At 43.4% G+C, this 18,870-nt stretch overlaps 1 long non-coding RNA gene across 1 annotated transcript in view; it reads right to left on the reverse strand.

Annotated features, from left to right (window-relative positions):
* Positions 1–262: 262 nt before the first annotated feature.
* LOC125001153 overlaps positions 263–18,870 on the reverse strand; it is a 35,043-nt gene continuing 16,435 nt past the window's right edge. Inside the window, exons 2-4 of the long non-coding RNA XR_007111529.1 lie at positions 8,054–8,237; positions 3,424–3,540; positions 263–2,574 (exon numbers count right to left, since the gene is read on the reverse strand). This is a non-coding gene — a long non-coding RNA (uncharacterized LOC125001153). The remainder of the gene's footprint in view (positions 2,575–3,423; positions 3,541–8,053; positions 8,238–18,870) is intronic.

Below are 18,870 nucleotides of genomic sequence, written 5' to 3' on the forward strand. Positions count from 1 at the left end.
GTTAAGGGGCAACGTACGACCATGGAGACCCAGGAAGAGGGTGTTGTTTGGAGGAATTTGTTGGTAAAAACAAAGTTAGTTAAACCCTTGAGATTTCATGAAGGTTTTCCAGACAAAAGCACAACTTCTCAGTGTTCAGCCACACTTTGAATTTGTACCAGAGGATTTAAATAAAATAAAAATACAGATGCACAAACTTACAATATCTGTGATTCTTATTAACGAAAAAAAAAAAAGTCAGTAGATTTATGTTCAAGTTTAAGAGGATACATGGATTTTATCTGGAAACCACCTCCTCTGTAAAGTTGCCTCTGTTTATCTTATCACTCCCTCACAGGTGTTGCTGATAACTTAGGAACACTTCCCCTCTCTGTCATGATTTGAGAGATTAAATTAAGGAAATCCACACGAGATCACAGCTTCACTTGGATATTCAGCATCTGGGTTTTCATCTGCCGCCTCCCTGCCCAGGTCTTAGAGGTAGAGATTGTCTTCTTCTGAACGGCACCGGTTGAACAAATGGCTGAACTGACATTTCCGTCTCTCCGTCAGCAGAAAGAGACGCGGCTATCAAATTGCAGAGCAATAAGGTTCTCGTGGCACTTTGGTCGGACCTGCATTTATTAGAAAATCCTGAGAGCGGGACCCTGCCTCAGCGGTTGGTTGCTCACTTCACACTATGGACGTACGGGGATGTTAAACACAGGCTGACAGAGGTTTGTACTGCATGTAGACAGCAAGCAAGAGAGACACAAAGCTAATTAGAGAAATGAAAAGATAATAAAAGATTGTGTTCTCTTTCAAAGCAGACCTCACCAGGACCTCTGCCTGGCTGTGTTTGAATTATAGATGCCTGACTGACAGAAGAACACTGGGAGGAGATTAATGTCCGCCACTAATCTAGGGCGTGTGACACATGAACACGCTATCATCTATAAGTATGACAACCAACGTCGAAAAACCAATATAGCTGCTCGACTTTAGACGCGATTTAAAGGCAACGCACACAGAGAAGGGCCGTCCCCTCCATACATGTACTGGCGTCAACAGCAGCTTTCAGTGACTCCTTGAACCGCACCAGGTATTCAACGTTGTGGTGGAGAATGATGATTGACTGGCTGGAGCCTGATCTGCGTCAGAGTGAGAGACTGAACTGAGCTGCAGGCAATTACTTTGTTTTAGAGGAAAAGGAGAAGGAGGGAGGAAGGTAGGGAGCGAGAGGAAGGGGGAAGAGACGGACACAGAAAGGGGAGGGGACTGGCCAGAGCTGTGGGAAAGGGCTGATGTGAGTTAACAGTGGCACCCGGTGGTAAACTACGGCAGTATATGATCTTATTCACTAAACAAAATGGAAGGAGGTTGTTATGTCTCACTCCATCTCAGACATCCCCTCATCCCTTTAAAAATAAATAAATAACGATAAATGCCGTTCTGTATTTCGTCACTGGCAGGAAATGCTACAGACCTCATGTTCTGCATACACCAATACAAACTACTGAGTACAACCTCATGGACTTTTAATTCATTTAATTCTGGTCTAACCTTTCACCCTGGACCCTTAAAGGTGCACCTTGTAGCTGTGAGAGTAGCATTGCTTGGATTTCTACACCTACACTGTTGAGGAACATAGCGTCATCATGCAAAGCTATGAGGGAGTTTGTACAATTATGACTAACTGCAGTCAAACAAACTAGCGTCTTCACTGACAAACCTGCAATCAAAAACCTGCGAACAAACTACAGCCAGTAAACATGTCCAAGTTAGTCAAGCCCATGACATCACAGACGTCATATCTCAGGTGCATTCTGTTCAAAGCGGGTGCAACACCCCCTCATTAACATGAGGAAAGGACTTCACTGTGCAACCATAGGGGTTTATTACAGAGGAAGGTCTGTACATTGGTTTATTGTCTTAGTATTGACCCAGTTTGATGGTGCGTTGCCAAGTCGCCGCTGAAGTATCACCCTTGCACTTGTTGACATCATCACTGACAGGAACGTGTGAAGCAAATGCATGATTAGTTGATGCACCAAAGCATCAAGAAAAAGTTGAAGCCAGTCTTTTAAGTTACCGTCTCTAAATCCTATGATTACTCTGCAAGTTTCTAATCCTGTTTGTAATGCAGAAACACTCTCACAGTGGAAGTTGCACACAGCAGGAATTTTTTCTTTTTTTTTTTTAAGATATTGGTGGCCCATCTCTCTTTATGCTTTTACTTTTTTAATTTAACGGATTGTATGGGATTTTCTGAGATTTCAAATGGCATAGGACGGTATTCCACGCATTTCGAGTTTCTATCTAGCTTTCTGATTAAAATTTTAACTGGAATTTGCAGAAAACCTACCGTAGAAAATACAAGACGCCAAACCTAAAAAAAAATCAGTGTTGAAAATATTCTACTTACGGCTCCACAAAGGTCTCCCTTTCGTGTCATGTCCACTCTTTTGTGCCCAAATCTCAACAACGCATTGTCGCTGGCTTCTGCCGGGCGAAACCTAATAAACTAATCTAAAGGATGGATGTAAAGAGAAATTGCCCTACCGTAGTTGGTTTCATCGGCACCTCAAAGGGAAGCTGCAACAAAAGACAGGAAGCGAGTTAAAGGCTGCCTCGTGATTGAAGGATGGTGCAATTGGTTGAAAGACCGTCACCTCGGCACTGGCTAAATTAGGTTATATTTTAAAGTTGTCTGCGTCAAATGAAGTTTCTTAGCCTAGATTAAATTGCACACTGCATTTCTTGGCTGCTCGACTGGAGAGGCAGGACGGCTACAGCTCCCAAAATTTGTTCTTTTAATTAAAGGATCCCTCCAGACAAGCAGACCATAAGACAGACAAGTGTTTTCAGACTGGAAAACTGAATACGAGATGAATTTTTGCTGTGCCTTAATGATACATTGAACTCCCACTGCAACTTCCCTCTGCATTTTAGTTGGACCTTCCACAGCTTTTCAATTGTTAATGAGCCGTCTTAAGGTTTGATGCAGACAAGCTCTCGGATATCTCTTTTCTCTCGCCAGGCGAAGACTTGATAAAGACATTTCCTATGTGCGAGCTGAATCAGGCATTATATTCCTAGTTACACGCATTCATACCTGACTCCTGCCAAATACCAGCGCTGTTTTATGCTGCTGGCTATTGAGCGGCTCCACTAGAGGTGTCAGGGGTTAATTGCCGTGTTAAAGGCCAACCACACAGTTGTTGTTAAGAGACTTTTCTCTCTTTGGTTTGCCCAAGAAGTCATGCCTGAGGATTTAAAACTGCAGTCCACCACGCACCGTCCTGCATCCCGAGTTTGTGCCGCGTTTTAGACGTACGAAGCGGTCGTGCCTGACGCTTTTTACCGGGTATTTGCCGGCTTTGCAGCTGGACACGCCGCTTTCCAAGACAAATATTCGGAGAATGTATTAGATTACTAAATCACCTTGGTGTGGTTGCCAGGCAACATTAGTGCAGGAACTGCAGCATCCATTTGCTTTCATCCTCTCCGGTGATCCGTTTTGTGTTCACGTTTAATGTACATAAACAGCACATTCCCGTCCTGAAAGGAAAGAGGGGAAAAAAAAGAGAAAAGGATGGATTTACAATGAGAAAGCACAATGGTGAAGACACAAACAAGTCTGCTAAAAAGGATGCCACCACCCACACAACATACACTTTGGCTTGAGATTTTCCATTTGCGTGTATTTTTGTTTCCTCTGTCGTCTTCTTGCTAATTACATTTGTGGTGTCCTTGGCTTCCCCATTTAGCACTTTGTGATGTTCTGCAAAATGAATACATTTCACATCGTGTACCTTTTTTGGAATATGTCATAGTGTGTGCACACACAAGCTGTTTGACGGTGTCCAGCTGCGAGCGTGTGTGTTTGTGTGCGAGCACAAAGAGCTGCTAGAAGCGTTTAGCTTGCGCTTCAGGTGTGCAACCCTTTCTGCAGGTATTCAGGAGTGTGTGTGTGAAGTATGCAAGGTTTTGTGTGCAGGTAATGGGAGGGTGCGTGTGCACACAAGTGACTAAGACAGGCACACTCTATCATCCCGGGCTTCATCTGTCACAGCAGGACAGCCGACAAACACGCGCGCGCAGACGCCCGTCCAAAGGTTAACGAGTGTGGTGCCGCGCTGTGTATGTTTTGCTCTAAGTGGCGTCGGAGTGTGATGTATGTGTCGGCCCCCGCGCCAGGCCCCGCCGCGTTTCCTTCGCGCTTCAAGTGGTAAACGAGTGAACTGTTGTTATCCGGGACACACGGGAATCCGTCTCGATCTCGTCCCTCTCCCAGACTTCGCCGCGGCTTTATTTGCCCAGGAGAAAGAAAAACGGGCCGCGTTTTTTGTGGCGGAGACGCCGATGCAGCAGCGTTACAATAGATGAGATCACAACAACAGTTTGTCCACGGTCTTGAGACTCTTCTTTCTATTGATATTAGCTGCACTACTTTTGGAACTTTTCATTCCCTCTGTGCATTTCCAATATTTGAAATCCACTTTGTTTATGCAATAGTTCTCAGATCAGACCTGTTTTGACAAATCTGACGCTGACTACTGTTTACTGTAAACAGTGGACCAGGTCAGTGATGTGAAACCAGATTAAAATCTGAGCACATTATTCATTATCAGAGGAACAGAAAACCAGGCCTCACTGGAGGACTTCAATTAAGTGTTTAACACATCTAAGTGCTCTCTTTTTAGATTTTTTAAATAGGTGGTTGCTATTGACAACCCAACCGCCAAAAACCTTTTTTTTTTAATCACTAAATGTCATGAAATGCACGAAAATATCAACATTTAATTAATCCAATTATTTAATTTTCCAAATAAATTCTCATTTACTTATGTACTTGACATATACATATGTATTTTTTAAATAAAACATCTTTATGTGCTTTATTGGTACATTTTAAATCCATTCGTCCTTCATTAGGCAGCTGATTATTTTGGAAGTACTTTGGCATTTGTGGTCCTCCGTACGTCGCAGCCTCCGACAGAAAAACAAAAACTCTTTGCGTAAACATGCACTCCATCATCTGGGAGCCCCTCTATGTAAAAACCGTGGCCCGTGAGGTCGGACGCATTAAACGGCGCGAACCTCGGTGACAGATGAGCGTACAGTTCAATTAGAAAAAGGTTACAGCCGAGCCAGAGATTCTCTAACAGCGTAATTATTAGAGAAGGGGACAAATGTCAAAGCCCTCATTAAGTCCCTTTGGTGCCAGTTTGTCCACTGCATAAATCCAAATAGTCTCTATCCTAAGGAGGAGTTGGCTGATGTCATCCCCTCTATGGCAGCACTTAACCTACTCATTGCCATAAAACCTGACCGAGGTCGACAAGTGTGAAGTGCATTTCCACAGTGGAGAGCTTCTGGACGTCGCATGCAGCACAGGTGAGCAGCTGTTGCACAACTTCTTCTATTAAAGAAGAAGTTTGCCTCCAAATATTTGACACATTACTTATGAGGACTGTAAATGCTGCTGCTGCTGAGTCACCTAATGCACACATTTCCTTTTCCTCAATCAGCTGCAGTGTGTTTCTACCAGAACCTTGCCTCAGGGATGTCATTTTCTGTTGTTTCTGTTGTTGTCGCCCTTGCTACCCGATACCTGCGTGTCTTCAGTTTAATAAAACACTAAACGGCACCTGCCTTCCTTTCCTGACCTGACTCCCAGCATCCAGACACACCGCCTTTGGGTCCGGCCTCCTGCTCACCCTCCGCATGGGGCTCCGTCTTTTGCTGCCCGCCTGCTGCTCACCCCCCAGAGGAGATCTGCAATCACACCTGGCCTCCTGGAGAGTGCTGCTTTTCCTTTCTAACTCCCACGACAGTCCTGCGGGGCTCTGCCCTGTTTTGTAGTCGTCCTGCTAACTAGCCCTACCTGAGATTTCTGTATCTTCACTTTGATAAAACACTGAACAGTTCCTGTCTGCTGGGTTGAGTTAATCTTTCCTTCCACATCGTAACCTTTCGCCCCAAACTGTAACGATCTCACTGGTGCAGCCAGTATGATTCTAAAATGATCCATTTTCTCTTCATAGCAGTTTTCAGTAGGTTAGAAAACTTTCAAATAGCTAAATGACAGTTGCAATTGCTTTTTGCCAAAAAAGTTAAATGTCAGGGTTACGGCTTGGACAGGCTCCCTGTTCTACCTATGAGCTGTGCTGAGTGAAGCAGTACGGGCTTAATGTGCTCAAAGCGAGTTGTTAACATTAAGTAGCGTGCTGATCATTGCATGAGCGAGGAGAAAGAGGCTGAGCTTTGCTGCGAGCTCAGTGGACACGAGGATATATAATCTGCGGGTGAATTATTGAATGACACCAATTTATCCACAGGCTTGCAGTAAAATTTAATTTCAGCAGGTTTTATGAATTAAAGGACACATTTACAGAAAAAAAAAAAATACAGCGCTGCAGTTTGTGACTTCAGTCAGCAACACAACTTTGGTGATCAAATTTATCATTGGTTCTGCAGCCTTTTTTTCAGCTTTATGTGCAGTGTCACTATGTTTTTGTATGTCCCTGACACCTACAGATGTACGCCTAAAGCGAAGCAGTAAAAAAATTCATTTCCAAGCTAAAAAAATATATAATGCTGTGGTTTCCTTTTTTGCATCTCACCAGCAACAATAACTAATCAGCTTAATCATCACGACCAAGCCCTTCCTAGAAAACTTGGAATACTTTCTTGTGGGGCCTCCTTGGTTGCTTTCTTCCAGGCCGCTGAGTTATGAATGAGGCTTGTGGAGTGAGATTTGATATTCGTGTATTTTGTCACTCAAGATGTTATTTTCGTTGGCAGGAGACGTAACTGCGATTTACGGGTTTAGTTTGGATTCAGAACTTTGATCAGACTTTGATGATATATTTCTGTATTGGGTGGATTTTCGCAGGTACTTTGCTATAAAAATCACAGCAGATGTGGCAAAATACACACCAAGGATAGAATTACACAAGGGAGCACTTACCACGTATTTGTTATACATTTTCTATACACTGGTCTTTCTTTGGACGACTTGCAACAGCTCTATATTTTTTCTTTTTTTTTTTTCAAGGAATTTCCTTTACACATATGAATCGTTTGAAAAGCTTTTCATCTGTTACGAGTTATAGATTTTCTCTAAGGCATTGCTAGGCTATAATATTATACACAAGTCTTACCTACTAAATTGGGTTATGTCCACCTGACCAATTCAATTTTAGATTTTTATTTAACAGTCAATCATGTATTTAAAGATTCTTTAAATCTAAAGTCTGAAGTGGAAAACCGGCCTGTTTATTTATCTGTTCTTCCTCATTGCAGACACAAAAAGAGAGAGAGAGAGACAGTCTCCAGTGGAGGACAAATGAGCCTCACAGTCCATCTTGTAGGTCAGTAATAACCATACATGGTTTTTCTATGTCCCTACATACGTCAGTAGCAGAGAAAAGTCCTTGCTCGAGTATCGTTGCTGGAAAATAAATGTGCTCCGGTCCTACGTTCTTATCCCACTGATGCATCCTAGTCCCCCACATATGTTCCAATTTGAGGAGGCTAAAGCATATATTGAATTTAGCGTCAACAACAGCTCAGGAAAACCTCCCTTTCCTTGCAATCAATACAGGCCTTGCATTTGAGTGGGCTCAAGGAGCAGAGTGTTAGGACTTAAAAAAAACAAGATCATTGTGCTGCTCCGCGTGTGAGACCAGGCTTCTAATTTCACTATGTTTTGCTGGATGGATTAAATATTCTATTACAGAACGCTTCTATCTTTTTTTATATTCCCCAATTGAATTACTCATGGAGAGAGAGAATGGGAGATAGCAGGCAAAGGCGTAAGGAGGGAGAGGGTGGGGGTGAGAGGGGAGAACTGGTTCAAACAGATGAGAAAAATTAATTCCTGGGTTTTATTCAACTCGTATCGCCCCGTCCTATCTGGGCTTATTCTGCTTCAGAAAGGGAGCGGAGAGAGGGAGAGGAGTCGGACAAAGGGTGTGGATAAAGATGGGATCAGGCGGAGGTGAGAGGGAGTGGGAGTGTGCAGTGGATGTCTGAACTGGGGGAAGCTTATCTGTGTGACGCACACCTGTGCTGCCGTCCTCTGCCGCTTTAAGATGAAAGCTCTCGTTGGACGTCTGCGCGAGGTCAGCGTCTCACTGGACTCCAACCGACGGAGCGACAAAACCCCTCCTCAGGCTCCATGATCTTCGGGTCTGGAGGGGAACCGGTTGCCTGGAGAGCAGATGTTAGAATTCCGCCGCCTTCTGGTTCTGAAAATGAAGAAGCCATAGCGGAGTTCTCATTAGAGAGCCGCGAATGGATCTGTGCCAAGACTTGCAAGGACAAAACCTGTTGTTTTGGAGGAAACATTTCATTGATATTCACGCATTGTTGACATGTTTAGATTTATTATGTATGGTGTAGCGTAGGCCTTGGTTTAAATCGATTCAGGAAAACCCTCAACACCTCTAACAATGCAAGCGATGTCAAATGCCGTCGATGAGACGACAATAAAATCAGCTCTGCAAATCTGAGCACGACGCGAAAGCAACAAGAGCAGCAGTGGTGAACAAAAACGCGCGCTCATTAAATATTTCTGCCTCCTTCCTTCAGCTGTTGCACCTCTCATCTTTTGCGAGCCAAAAACAGCACTCGCACCATCATCAAGTTCCTCCCGACAAAGCCTTGCTTTGCAAACAAACGATTGTGGAGCCGTCGGCCTGATCTTAAGTGGCGACGCTCTCGGTGCCGACTTTATCCAGGCGTGAGGACCGTTTGGGGGATCCGCGCGCCGAAAAACAACTAACCGCACTTTAGTCAAACTCGCAAACAGGGGAGAGTTTACAGGCACGACATCAAATCTGAAGGCAGAACACATGCTGCAAGTGCCCGCCGGCTCCTAGTTTATGCGGCTTCCCATGATCAAAGACCACAATGCGGATGGCGGGATGGAGATAGGAGAAAAGGATTCGGGGAAGTGACAGATGGAGAGGTGGGTGTGAGCTTGAATTAAGCATACAATGAGACAGTTTCTTTTGGTATTGTGGACGCGTGAGTGAATATTTTTAGCTACAAGGAAAGTGGGAGTATTTAGTAAAATAATGTTAATATTCATACTAATGCTCGAGGAAAACACAGAACAAGGAGAGGGGATGAAGATGTACTACATTCATTTGCTACGCCTCACTAAATGCTGTTATGACATCGTCTAGGCCAAAAACGTTGCACTTGAACGCACCACAAAGACTACAGCCGGTGGCCACATGTCCTACACACTTATTAACTCATAATATTCAGGTTAGAGGAGCGGAATTACGTTAACCTGCTGCAGAAGCGGTCGTCTTCCCCGTTCTCCGTGTTTGACCACCTTAGCAGAATAACTGAATGTGCCTTATCGCCGGAGCGCTAAAACACTCCAGGGACGCCGTGCAGCGGGAACGCATTGTGCGACTGCTGATTTTCCGCAGTATAAATAGAAACCGTCCTCGCAGGGAGGGCCGGGGCGGCGGACCCCATTGTATCTCGCCGAGAGAGGGAGCGTTTTGTCTCAGCGGACACGGCGCCGTTTGATTTCGCCACATAAAACCGACTTAGCGTGAGGGACAATTGCAAAAAGTGTCAAGACAGCCCTTACAGTGCCAGCCGGAGATTTTGCAATGAATGACCCGTATTTTGCCCTTAAAAAGCAATTATAGGAGTCTGATGCACCTTGGTGACTAATTTCTCCCTCGCACAGGCGCTGGAGGGCCTGAGGAGGCTGGGGGCACAATTGTACTACTGCACTAAAGAGAGAAAAGAGAACTCGGATGGGGAGATAGGAGGAGAAACGAGGGGTCTGGACAGACTGAGCATTAATATGTTATGTCCTCAGCCTCCATTTGTCTCTCTTACCCGTTTTCTTTTTTTCTCAAATCTCATAAACGTCGGGGGACATGTGAGGCAGGAGTGGGCTGCGCGGGCGTCACACGCGTGTCCTCCCATAGAGGACCATTATTTCTACATTCAGGCTGCGTAATGGCCTTATTTCCAAGACGAACTATTGAAATCACACTCTCAATAAGGGTCACCTCATTTTCAAGCGTGTGCCGCGTTCACATGGGAGGAAATGTCACCCCTGCTCTCTGAGAGGTGGAGGTTATTAAGCGAGGGAGGAACATTAACAAATAAATGTGGCGTTCGAAGAAGAGCAAAATGTGACTGGAAGAGCAGAAGGAACTCCTGACTTCTTGTTAACACGTGAAGGCTGTTGCACAGGTAAACGTGTCTACCAAGTTTTGCAATATTTAGTAAAAATGAATGGAACCATCAAACAAATGTACAGAACATTAACACGGCATTAGTAAGAAGAGAAGGTTTACAGGTGAGTGGATCTTGGAAAGTGTTCTATATAAAAAGAAGACTGATGGGCAACAAGTGGACAAAGTGAGTGCTTATACCTTGTGTTGAAGAAGTGGTGAGTGGGAGCGTAAATGTATCACCCTGGACCGGTTTGCATGAGTGGAGCCCTCGTTGTTTGGTGCATCGCAGACAGATGTGATCACAGAGGTCGGAGGATTAAACGCTGATTAAAACCTGCACTGCGGGTTGGACCGACGCTCACAATGATTAAAAACGGTGTACTCCTGGATTAAAAAGGTGCTAGTATCCCATTCGCAGCCTGAAAACAACTGTAGTTGCTGTGGTAACGGCAAATGCATTTTAATGGCACGAGGCGGAAAAATCGGATTTGATTCTGAAAGGAGTTGTTACCTTGATGAGAAGTTGGATTAATTGATTCAACTCAACACTATGTGAAAAGTAAGATCATTCTCCATTAATTACAGTCTGAATTTAATCAGAAACGAGCTGATATGTACCTAAAACACTGTAATACCATTGCAAAACGCTTTTCGGCAAATAAATCTTAACTGAATTCCAATCAAGCAAACATATGCTTTCTCCTCATTCTCGCGGTAATCTCCACCTAACCCCAAGTCAGCAGCCAAAATAAGCTCCAACAGGCTGTCATGGTAATGAGCGTGAATCCCACAGAAAGGTAAGACTAATTCAATTCAGGTTCACGCCGAAGGGGAAAAAACGAGCGGAGCTTCATTTACATCAAGGCCGGGCGAATAAAAGAATTGATTCGCTTAGATAGTTAAGATGTTAAGCCTTTGGCCTAATGGAAATCTTAATTATCACTAATTGCCCCAGAGGGGTGAGGGGCGGGGCGGGGTCGGCTGTGACAAACAGCGTTAGAAGCTGAATCCGAACTAAACTCAGGCTTTTTGTGACCTTAGCAGTGTTAATTTGCCTCGGGCTGCGGAAAGGCCGAGGTCAGAGGTCCGCACTGGTTCCCAGGTTCAGAGAGCAGAGAAGAATCATTCAATATCCAGCTGCAATTCTTCAATATTTCCTTTCCGTGGCATTTAGCCACCGCAACCCCCCCCCCTTAAACTCTCAACCGTGCACGCTGGAGATTCAACGAGATTCAAGGCGGCTCTACGTGCTGATCATTCAAATCATCCTGACGGCGCATCAGCATGATTTCCAGGCCTATTTAGGGAAATGTGTTAATTAATTGGCAATGGCATAAAGTAAACAGCATTAGAGGCAGAGGAGAGAGAGAGAGAGGGAGGGAGAGGACGGCTGAGCAAAAAGACCTCTTTAACAATTTCCATCCAAGCTTTCTTTCATATAAACATTTATGTGTGGGTAGAGGAACAAAACGCCTGAAAAGCAAACACCGCATGTTGCATGGAAATTAGATGCAGTCTATTCTGAGCAATTAGCATTTTAAAAAAAAAAAAACTTGCATAAAACAAGTCAAATACTGATAACCAATACTGTGCATTATTGGGTAAACTCAATAGATGGTGCTTTCCTCTTTCCTCTGGGTGTTTAACTGCTAAATAAACAGAGCCTGGCATCTGTCAATCATCCGAAAAACGCTGCATTAACAGGTCGTGGCTTCCTCCGTGCATTACTAAATTAAAGAGCGCCAGAAGCTTGTTAAGTCGGGGAAAGGGGAGATGTCAGGGGGAAAGGACTGTAGCATGGGGATGTGCTGAGGGTCTGTTGCTCAAAGGGTTTTTAGCTTTAAGGTTATGACAAAAATCATACCAAAAAAATGGTTTTTCTGGGGTTTTAATGTGATGTACATCTGCTTTTAATGAATCTATAGATGGCTAAGCCTCGTCAGAACCTTGACAGAGCTCATCAATCCAGTGATAAGCACCATATACACTCCAACATGACAACCTTCATGAGCCGTGTCACGAGCAGTGTGGTCATTCTCTGACATTATTTTCAGATTCAACACCAAGTTTGTCTGAACCGCTTCAGGACTGTGTGTGAGGTTTAATCAGTGATAATTTGATTGACTGTCGGTAAGTGAACAGCCGTACAGCTGTCATCACCGTTTTCTCTTCTGGCAGAAATGTTCATGTGTGGCTTTGTCCAGAATGACTAACAGTAATCTCAAATAGGTCTAACATTAAAGGCTAATTTGAAGCATCAGTCCTTGTGGCCAACGCATCTTTTTGCATCAAAAGGTTTTTTTCTTAATGTGCTAAAAGCTTTCACCACAAGTCTTTTCTTTCAAAAAGTTCCAAGAACCTTAAAAAAAAAAAAAGATGAACTGAACCAGGAATTAGTGCTTTACAGATAAATCATCAATTTTTTAAACATCTGTATTAGGGCTGCATGAAAAAAAATGATCAAAATCGGGACCTTGATTCACACATACACGTGATCTCATTTCGAAACAATGATTCTTAAGCATTTTATTTCATGTGCGGCATCACAAAAAAATGCTCCTATTTCTTCTCGGATTTTTCCAAGCGCCTCTCAAGGCAGCACTGCCGCTGACTCCTCCCTCGACCTATGGTAAAGCGTCTTTACAACACGTGATTCCGCCAAAGCCGGTCTGCAGTTGAGTGTGTGGAAACAGTGATGGAGAGAAGCGCAGAGAAGTCAGCGGTAAAGAGCTAAATGGATGGCTAACAAACTAACGACCGTTTTGTTCAAACGTTTACTCTACTTGAATGACCATTTGAATGTCTTTTGTTTTGTTACAGTTCATCCAAGAACCAACCATCTCAAACAAAGTGACATTTATATGAAACTGAAGAGTTTTTTTCCAGTATCTTCAGAGGAGTCATTGTGGAAAAGAAACAAACAAAAATAGACAAACATGCCTAGGTTAGGAAAAGGTTTCATCATGACTTCAATAGCAAAAAGTCCTTTGGCCTCAATAGCAATTAGCATTAAGATAAGATTTCATTCATTTTTCAGGATATTATTGTTATATAGAGAATGTCTCAAATTTGTTCAACAGATACTGAATGTACACCGATCAGGCATAACATTATGACCACTGACAGGAGTGCACAACATCTTGTGACAATTCAGTGTTCTGCTATTAAACTTTAGGACCTGGATGTTACGTAGACATGTACCTAGACCAGACCAGACCAGACCACCCACCCTACAGCTATGACACTCCTTGATGGCAGCGGACACAAAATGGTTCCTAAAACAGTTTAATAACAACTCAAAAACCAAACATGAACACACGTTGACCTGGCCTCCAAATTCACTAAATCCCAAACTGATAAAGTGTCTGTGGGATGATCCACAGAGACCCTTCCCCTCACCCCAAAGGGCCCAAAGACCCCCACTGACAACAATTTGTTTTCTGAAACCACAGGACACCCTCAGATGTCTATTCTCTGATGAGTCACAACTGTTTCAGAGGCACAATATTAGGAATGAAGTCATAATGTTATGCAGAAGGAGAGCAATAACGTTCATTTATAATCCGGTGAAATTAAGATTGTACATTACATGTATTGACATTAATGCGAAGCTAAAATTGCTCCTTTAACACGGAAAGTGCAGAATTCAGTTCCTTAATTCAGTTCAGCCGTTTATGTCTCTGAAGCAAGAAATAATTTGACCGAACGGGACCATAAAACAAGGAGTAAAAAGGCAAAGATTGCAGTTTTACTCGAGTCTCCGATTCGGCTTAAAGTTAACTTTTAACAGCGTCTCGGCTCAACACAATCGCCTCCGTTTCTGGAGCGGGTCTGATGTTTGGTTGCGGCTCCGTTAATGGATGCGAAGGGAGATTTAACCGAGGAGTCGTGTTCATTAGCGCAAACAAGGAGCCGTTTGTAAAATAAATGCATCTGATTAGACGGCGGAGGATAATTAGGAGACGGAGTTGGGACAAAGTGGAGGGAGGTTTGGATATACATTGATGGAGGAAAGTTAATAGGGAAGGATAACCATATCAAAACTGAAGAAATATAAATAGAGAGAGACAAATAAATGGCAAGAGAACTAATGCAGCATAAAAAGCTAATTTCCTAAACCTCCCAAAATCCCCACTGAGTGGAAACAATTACAGAGGACAGGGTAGACAGTTAAGATTAAACAAGCCAACGCCTTGACAGAGGAGATAAACTTTAGAGAGGATGTTCTGACAGAGAGCCGTGTTTGCTGCAGAATGCGATAGCTAATTCGCTCGCTGTTGATCAGCGCCCGCAGTGAGAGGCAGCGACGTGGCAAACTGACAGCTCGCCGAAAAAACCCACCCACACACGAATCCCGTCGCGCAGCAGCGGCTCCCAGGAGAGGGGGCTGAACTTTGCATGACTCCATCCGTAATCAGGGATCACGGGGATTTGCCAGTTCCTCAAAGAAATAAAAGTGACGTTAATTGTATTTATTCGACGGCGGCGACGGGAAGCGTGGAATATCTCACGGGGAACCAATTTTGCGAATAGTGCGAGTCTTCAAATGAAATTACGCCGGACGGCTTGGCGGGGGTGCTGCGTCTTTATCAGGAGATGGGAAACAAGGGACGGATTTGAGTGAAACCGTCAGTTGGATGAATGAATTAAAAAGTGGAAAAAAGAAAAGGGGGGGGGGCACTCTGGGATCAGTAGATTGTCATGAAAACAGTAAAAACTGCTGTGAAATGGCTTCTCCAAAGGGAAAAAGCACCAGATAAATATTCAAACAACAATCTAAAAGAAATAAAAAATAAAACCTGCAGAATTTCTATTTCCACGAGGATTATTTTTGTGCTTGTTATAGTTCCGTGTGACCCCAAAGGCTCTTTCCGACCCGAAAAGTTCTCACTTCTTTTAAAACTCATCCCGTCGCTCACCGCGGTGAATAATAATCTCCCCATTGTGGAAGCCTGCACCTACTGGTTAGTACCAAGAGTTCAAATCCTAAGTGGAAATAAATATTGACGAACATACTTCGGAACCTGGCGTTTTGTTTTATAATTATATGCGCTGCATTTTTGAGACCAAAGTGTAATTTTCTGTATTGTTGTTCATTTGGATCAGTTTATATTCTGTTTTTTTTCGTATCGTCCATAACTGAATCTTTCCACACATCAGCTGCCCGTCCTTCAGTTAAGTATTCAGTTCTAAATATATGTAGAGGACATATGCTACATGAAGCCCTGGCCTTCTGCAGACAATACATAGCTCTGCCTCATTCAATGTGTTTCTTCTTGAGACATTTCTTCTGGTCTGTGCAATAAGAAATATAATTATTTTGACAAAAAACTAGGGTCAATATGCACATAACTAACTAAAGGTTTACTAGTATTGTCTCAAAGATGGCTTACTTCTTGGTGTGTGAAAAGTTGAGTAAAGTATGGCTCCAGAGCAGGCTGTGGGACTTTTGAAGTGGCCTGGAGCAATGTCACTGGAGTTGGTGCTGGTTTGGGCCGATGACTCACTTCTTTTAAAAAAATGTGGATCCGTCGAGTGAGAAATAAGTGCTGTTCCTTTCTGCCTGAGGCTACGCTAAAATCAGAATAACTATGTCTGCGGGGAACGAGGATTAAGCCGACGCAGCCGAATGTCGACCCAAACCTTTGGCGATTTGGCTGGATTGTGGGTAATGTAGGAAACGACGTCAGCGTTTCAGGACTACAACCTTGGCAAATCTGCTTTGTTTGTCAAACCTTTAGACAAACCAACTGAACTCACAAGAAAAGATTATCTGCAACCTAAACATGTATTGCATTGAATAAATATTTCAAACTTTTGTCAATTATGCTTAAGTAAATATATCAGATTCAGATTTTTCACTTCCTGTCTTCACCTCCCAGTCAACCAACTCCACACCCAATTTGAGCCTAAAGCTTCTTGTGGCAAAAATACCAGAACTCTTGACTGGTGCAATAATTGAAACGGTTTTATAACTTTAAAATTATCGGACATTTGGCCACTGTTTAGTTCTATACAGATATGGTCAATTTGTAGTCTCTTTGTCTATTGTTAACATAGAACTACTGATTACAGCAGTAACTTGTATTTTAACGTTTAGAAATGGTAATCATCTCACATTCAAACCTAATTTACATTTCTTCCAATGAAGTGGATGCATAACCCAGCTCTCCTCACACTGAATGGTGTTGAAGGAGGTTTGTCATGTAAGAAACATTACTGTGTTGCAAGAAAGATTTTGAACAACATCACATGTAGCCTGGGGCGAATGGCAACACTGGTTGCTATGATACACATCCTCTCATTGTTGTTCTTCAAAGCAGGTCTCACTGCCTCTGGTCTTTCCTCGTCTTTTTCTCTCTATAGATTTCAACATCTGTTTTGATCCTGCTCTAATTATTTATCCTGAATCTTTTTTATTTATTTATTTTTTACGACCGTTTCTTTTATGTGCGACTATCCCCTCGTTAAAGTCTAAGCCCAAGCCCGGGTCTAAGTCTGAAAATGATGGTGTAAGCGTGGAGGATGGAGAAGCAGTGAGCAGATGCTGGCATTTCACTCCTCTAAATGGCAGTTTGAAGAACAACAGAGGGCTACTAACAGGATCGTAGCCTTTGGCCCTAAACTCATTACAGCTCGAATCAAAAGACTTGGTGAAAGGAGCACGACATTGTCATTGGAAGGCGTCTTTAATAGAACAAAACTTTTCTCCGTCATTTGGCCCCCAACTTCACCACCACCACCACCAGCTTCCTCGCGTTCCCTCCCCCATCTGAAGATGACAGGCAGCTAGACTTCACACGGCTGCTGCAAACTGGGTCAATAACAAATCTGAGACTAAGAAGAGCGAGAGGAGGAGGAGACGAGTCACAAGCATGTTGCTCTAGTTTTAAGACGTGAATAATGAGACGTAACAAAAGGGTAATCTATCATATGTCGTTTGTTTTAATCGTTGTTCCCTGCGTCTTGTAGTTTGTGTGGGTGGACAAGCGTTAGTGCGAGGCTGGATGTGTGCTCTTTAGCTTCTGCCGATTAGCATCACGTCTCGTCTCCCTCTGCTGTCAGTTAAGGTAGTGTCACTTCACCACACACCCATTAAACTCAAAACACTAGAACGTCAGCCACTGGGCAGCAGTTTTGGCTTTCGAAGGCTCTCCGCAAGTGCCGTCCAATGCCATTTACTTTATGAGAGGCCGTGGCGTTTCTAACCATGGGGGACCGGTTCCAATAGTGCATGTGAGGAAAAAATACAATTAAAAAAATAAATCAAAAGAGTGCTGTAAGCTCAGCCGACTCAGAGAGGGGGAAAAGGAACACAAGTAGATACCACTGCCAGTCAAAAGTTTGGTCAAACCAATGTTTTCTTAATTTTTACTACTTTCTACAAATGTAAGTCCACTTTTCCTTGAAAGACTGAAGGTTGGTTAGTCCAAGAAATTGCAATAAACCATCAAGGGCTACGACCAAACTGGCTCACACGATGACCAGCACAGGAAAGGAAGACCAAGAGTCAGCTCTGCTGCTGAGGATGAGTTCATCCGAGTCACCAGCCTCACAAATTGCAAGTTAACAGCCCCTCAGATTGGAGCCCAGATAAATGCCACAGAGAGTTCCAGCAGCAGACACATCACTACATCAACTGATCAGACGAGACCGTGCAAATCAGGTCTTTATGGTCAAATAGCGGCTAAGAAACCACTACTAAGGGAAAAACAACAAGCAAAAGAGATTTGTTTGGGCCAAGAAAAACAAGGAATGGACATGAGCCCAGTGGAAATCCGTGCTTTTTTCTAAAGAGACCAAATTTGAGATCTTTGGTTCCACCCGTCGTGATAAATGCATGGTGTGGAGGTGCTTTGCAGGTGACACTGTTTTGGAGATTTATTCAAAACTGAAGACATACTGAACAATCATGGCTACCACAGCATCATGCAGCAACATCACGTTCCATCCGATTGCATTTAGTTGAACTGCCATTTACTTTTCGACAGGATGATGACCCCAAACACACTTCCAGGCTGTGTAAGGCCTATTTGACCAAGAAGGAGAGAGATGGAGTGCTGCGCCAGATGACCTGACCTCCACAGCCACCTGACCTAAACCCAATCAAGATGGTTTGGGTTGAGATGGACACGCAGAGTGAAGGCCAAAGGGTCAACGAGAGCTCAGCACCTCTGGGAACTCCTTCAAGACGGTTCCAAGTGACCAACTAAACAAGAGAATGACATGAGTATGCAGAGCAGTAATCAAACCTACTTTAAATATACCAAAATGAATTTATAGTTAAAAAACCTGGTTGGAAAGAGTCCAACGGCTTTAAGTAACAGATACATTGGTTAAAGATGAGCACAAACATGATGACCTAAACACACAGCCACTAAAAAAACTATGACAAAATCATTTTACAGTGGTCCACTGAGATATAGCTGCAGGCTAAATAAACCAATTTGAAATCAAATTGACTCATTTTTAACATGGCTACGAAGACACTGGGGTCATCTGAAAGGGTGGGGGTTATATAATGCATCAGGAAAAGGTTGAATACCGCTGCTTTCAAGCCCCAGGCTTTACTTCATCTCTGATGATACGTTCTGATGATACGTCTTGTCAGAGGGCACCGCATGTTTTGCAAACCCTGACATGCAGAGTAGGTGGCACAGAGAAG

Source organism: Mugil cephalus, chromosome 23, assembly GCF_022458985.1.
Source record: "Mugil cephalus isolate CIBA_MC_2020 chromosome 23, CIBA_Mcephalus_1.1, whole genome shotgun sequence".
Taxonomy (NCBI): domain Eukaryota; kingdom Metazoa; phylum Chordata; class Actinopteri; order Mugiliformes; family Mugilidae; genus Mugil; species Mugil cephalus.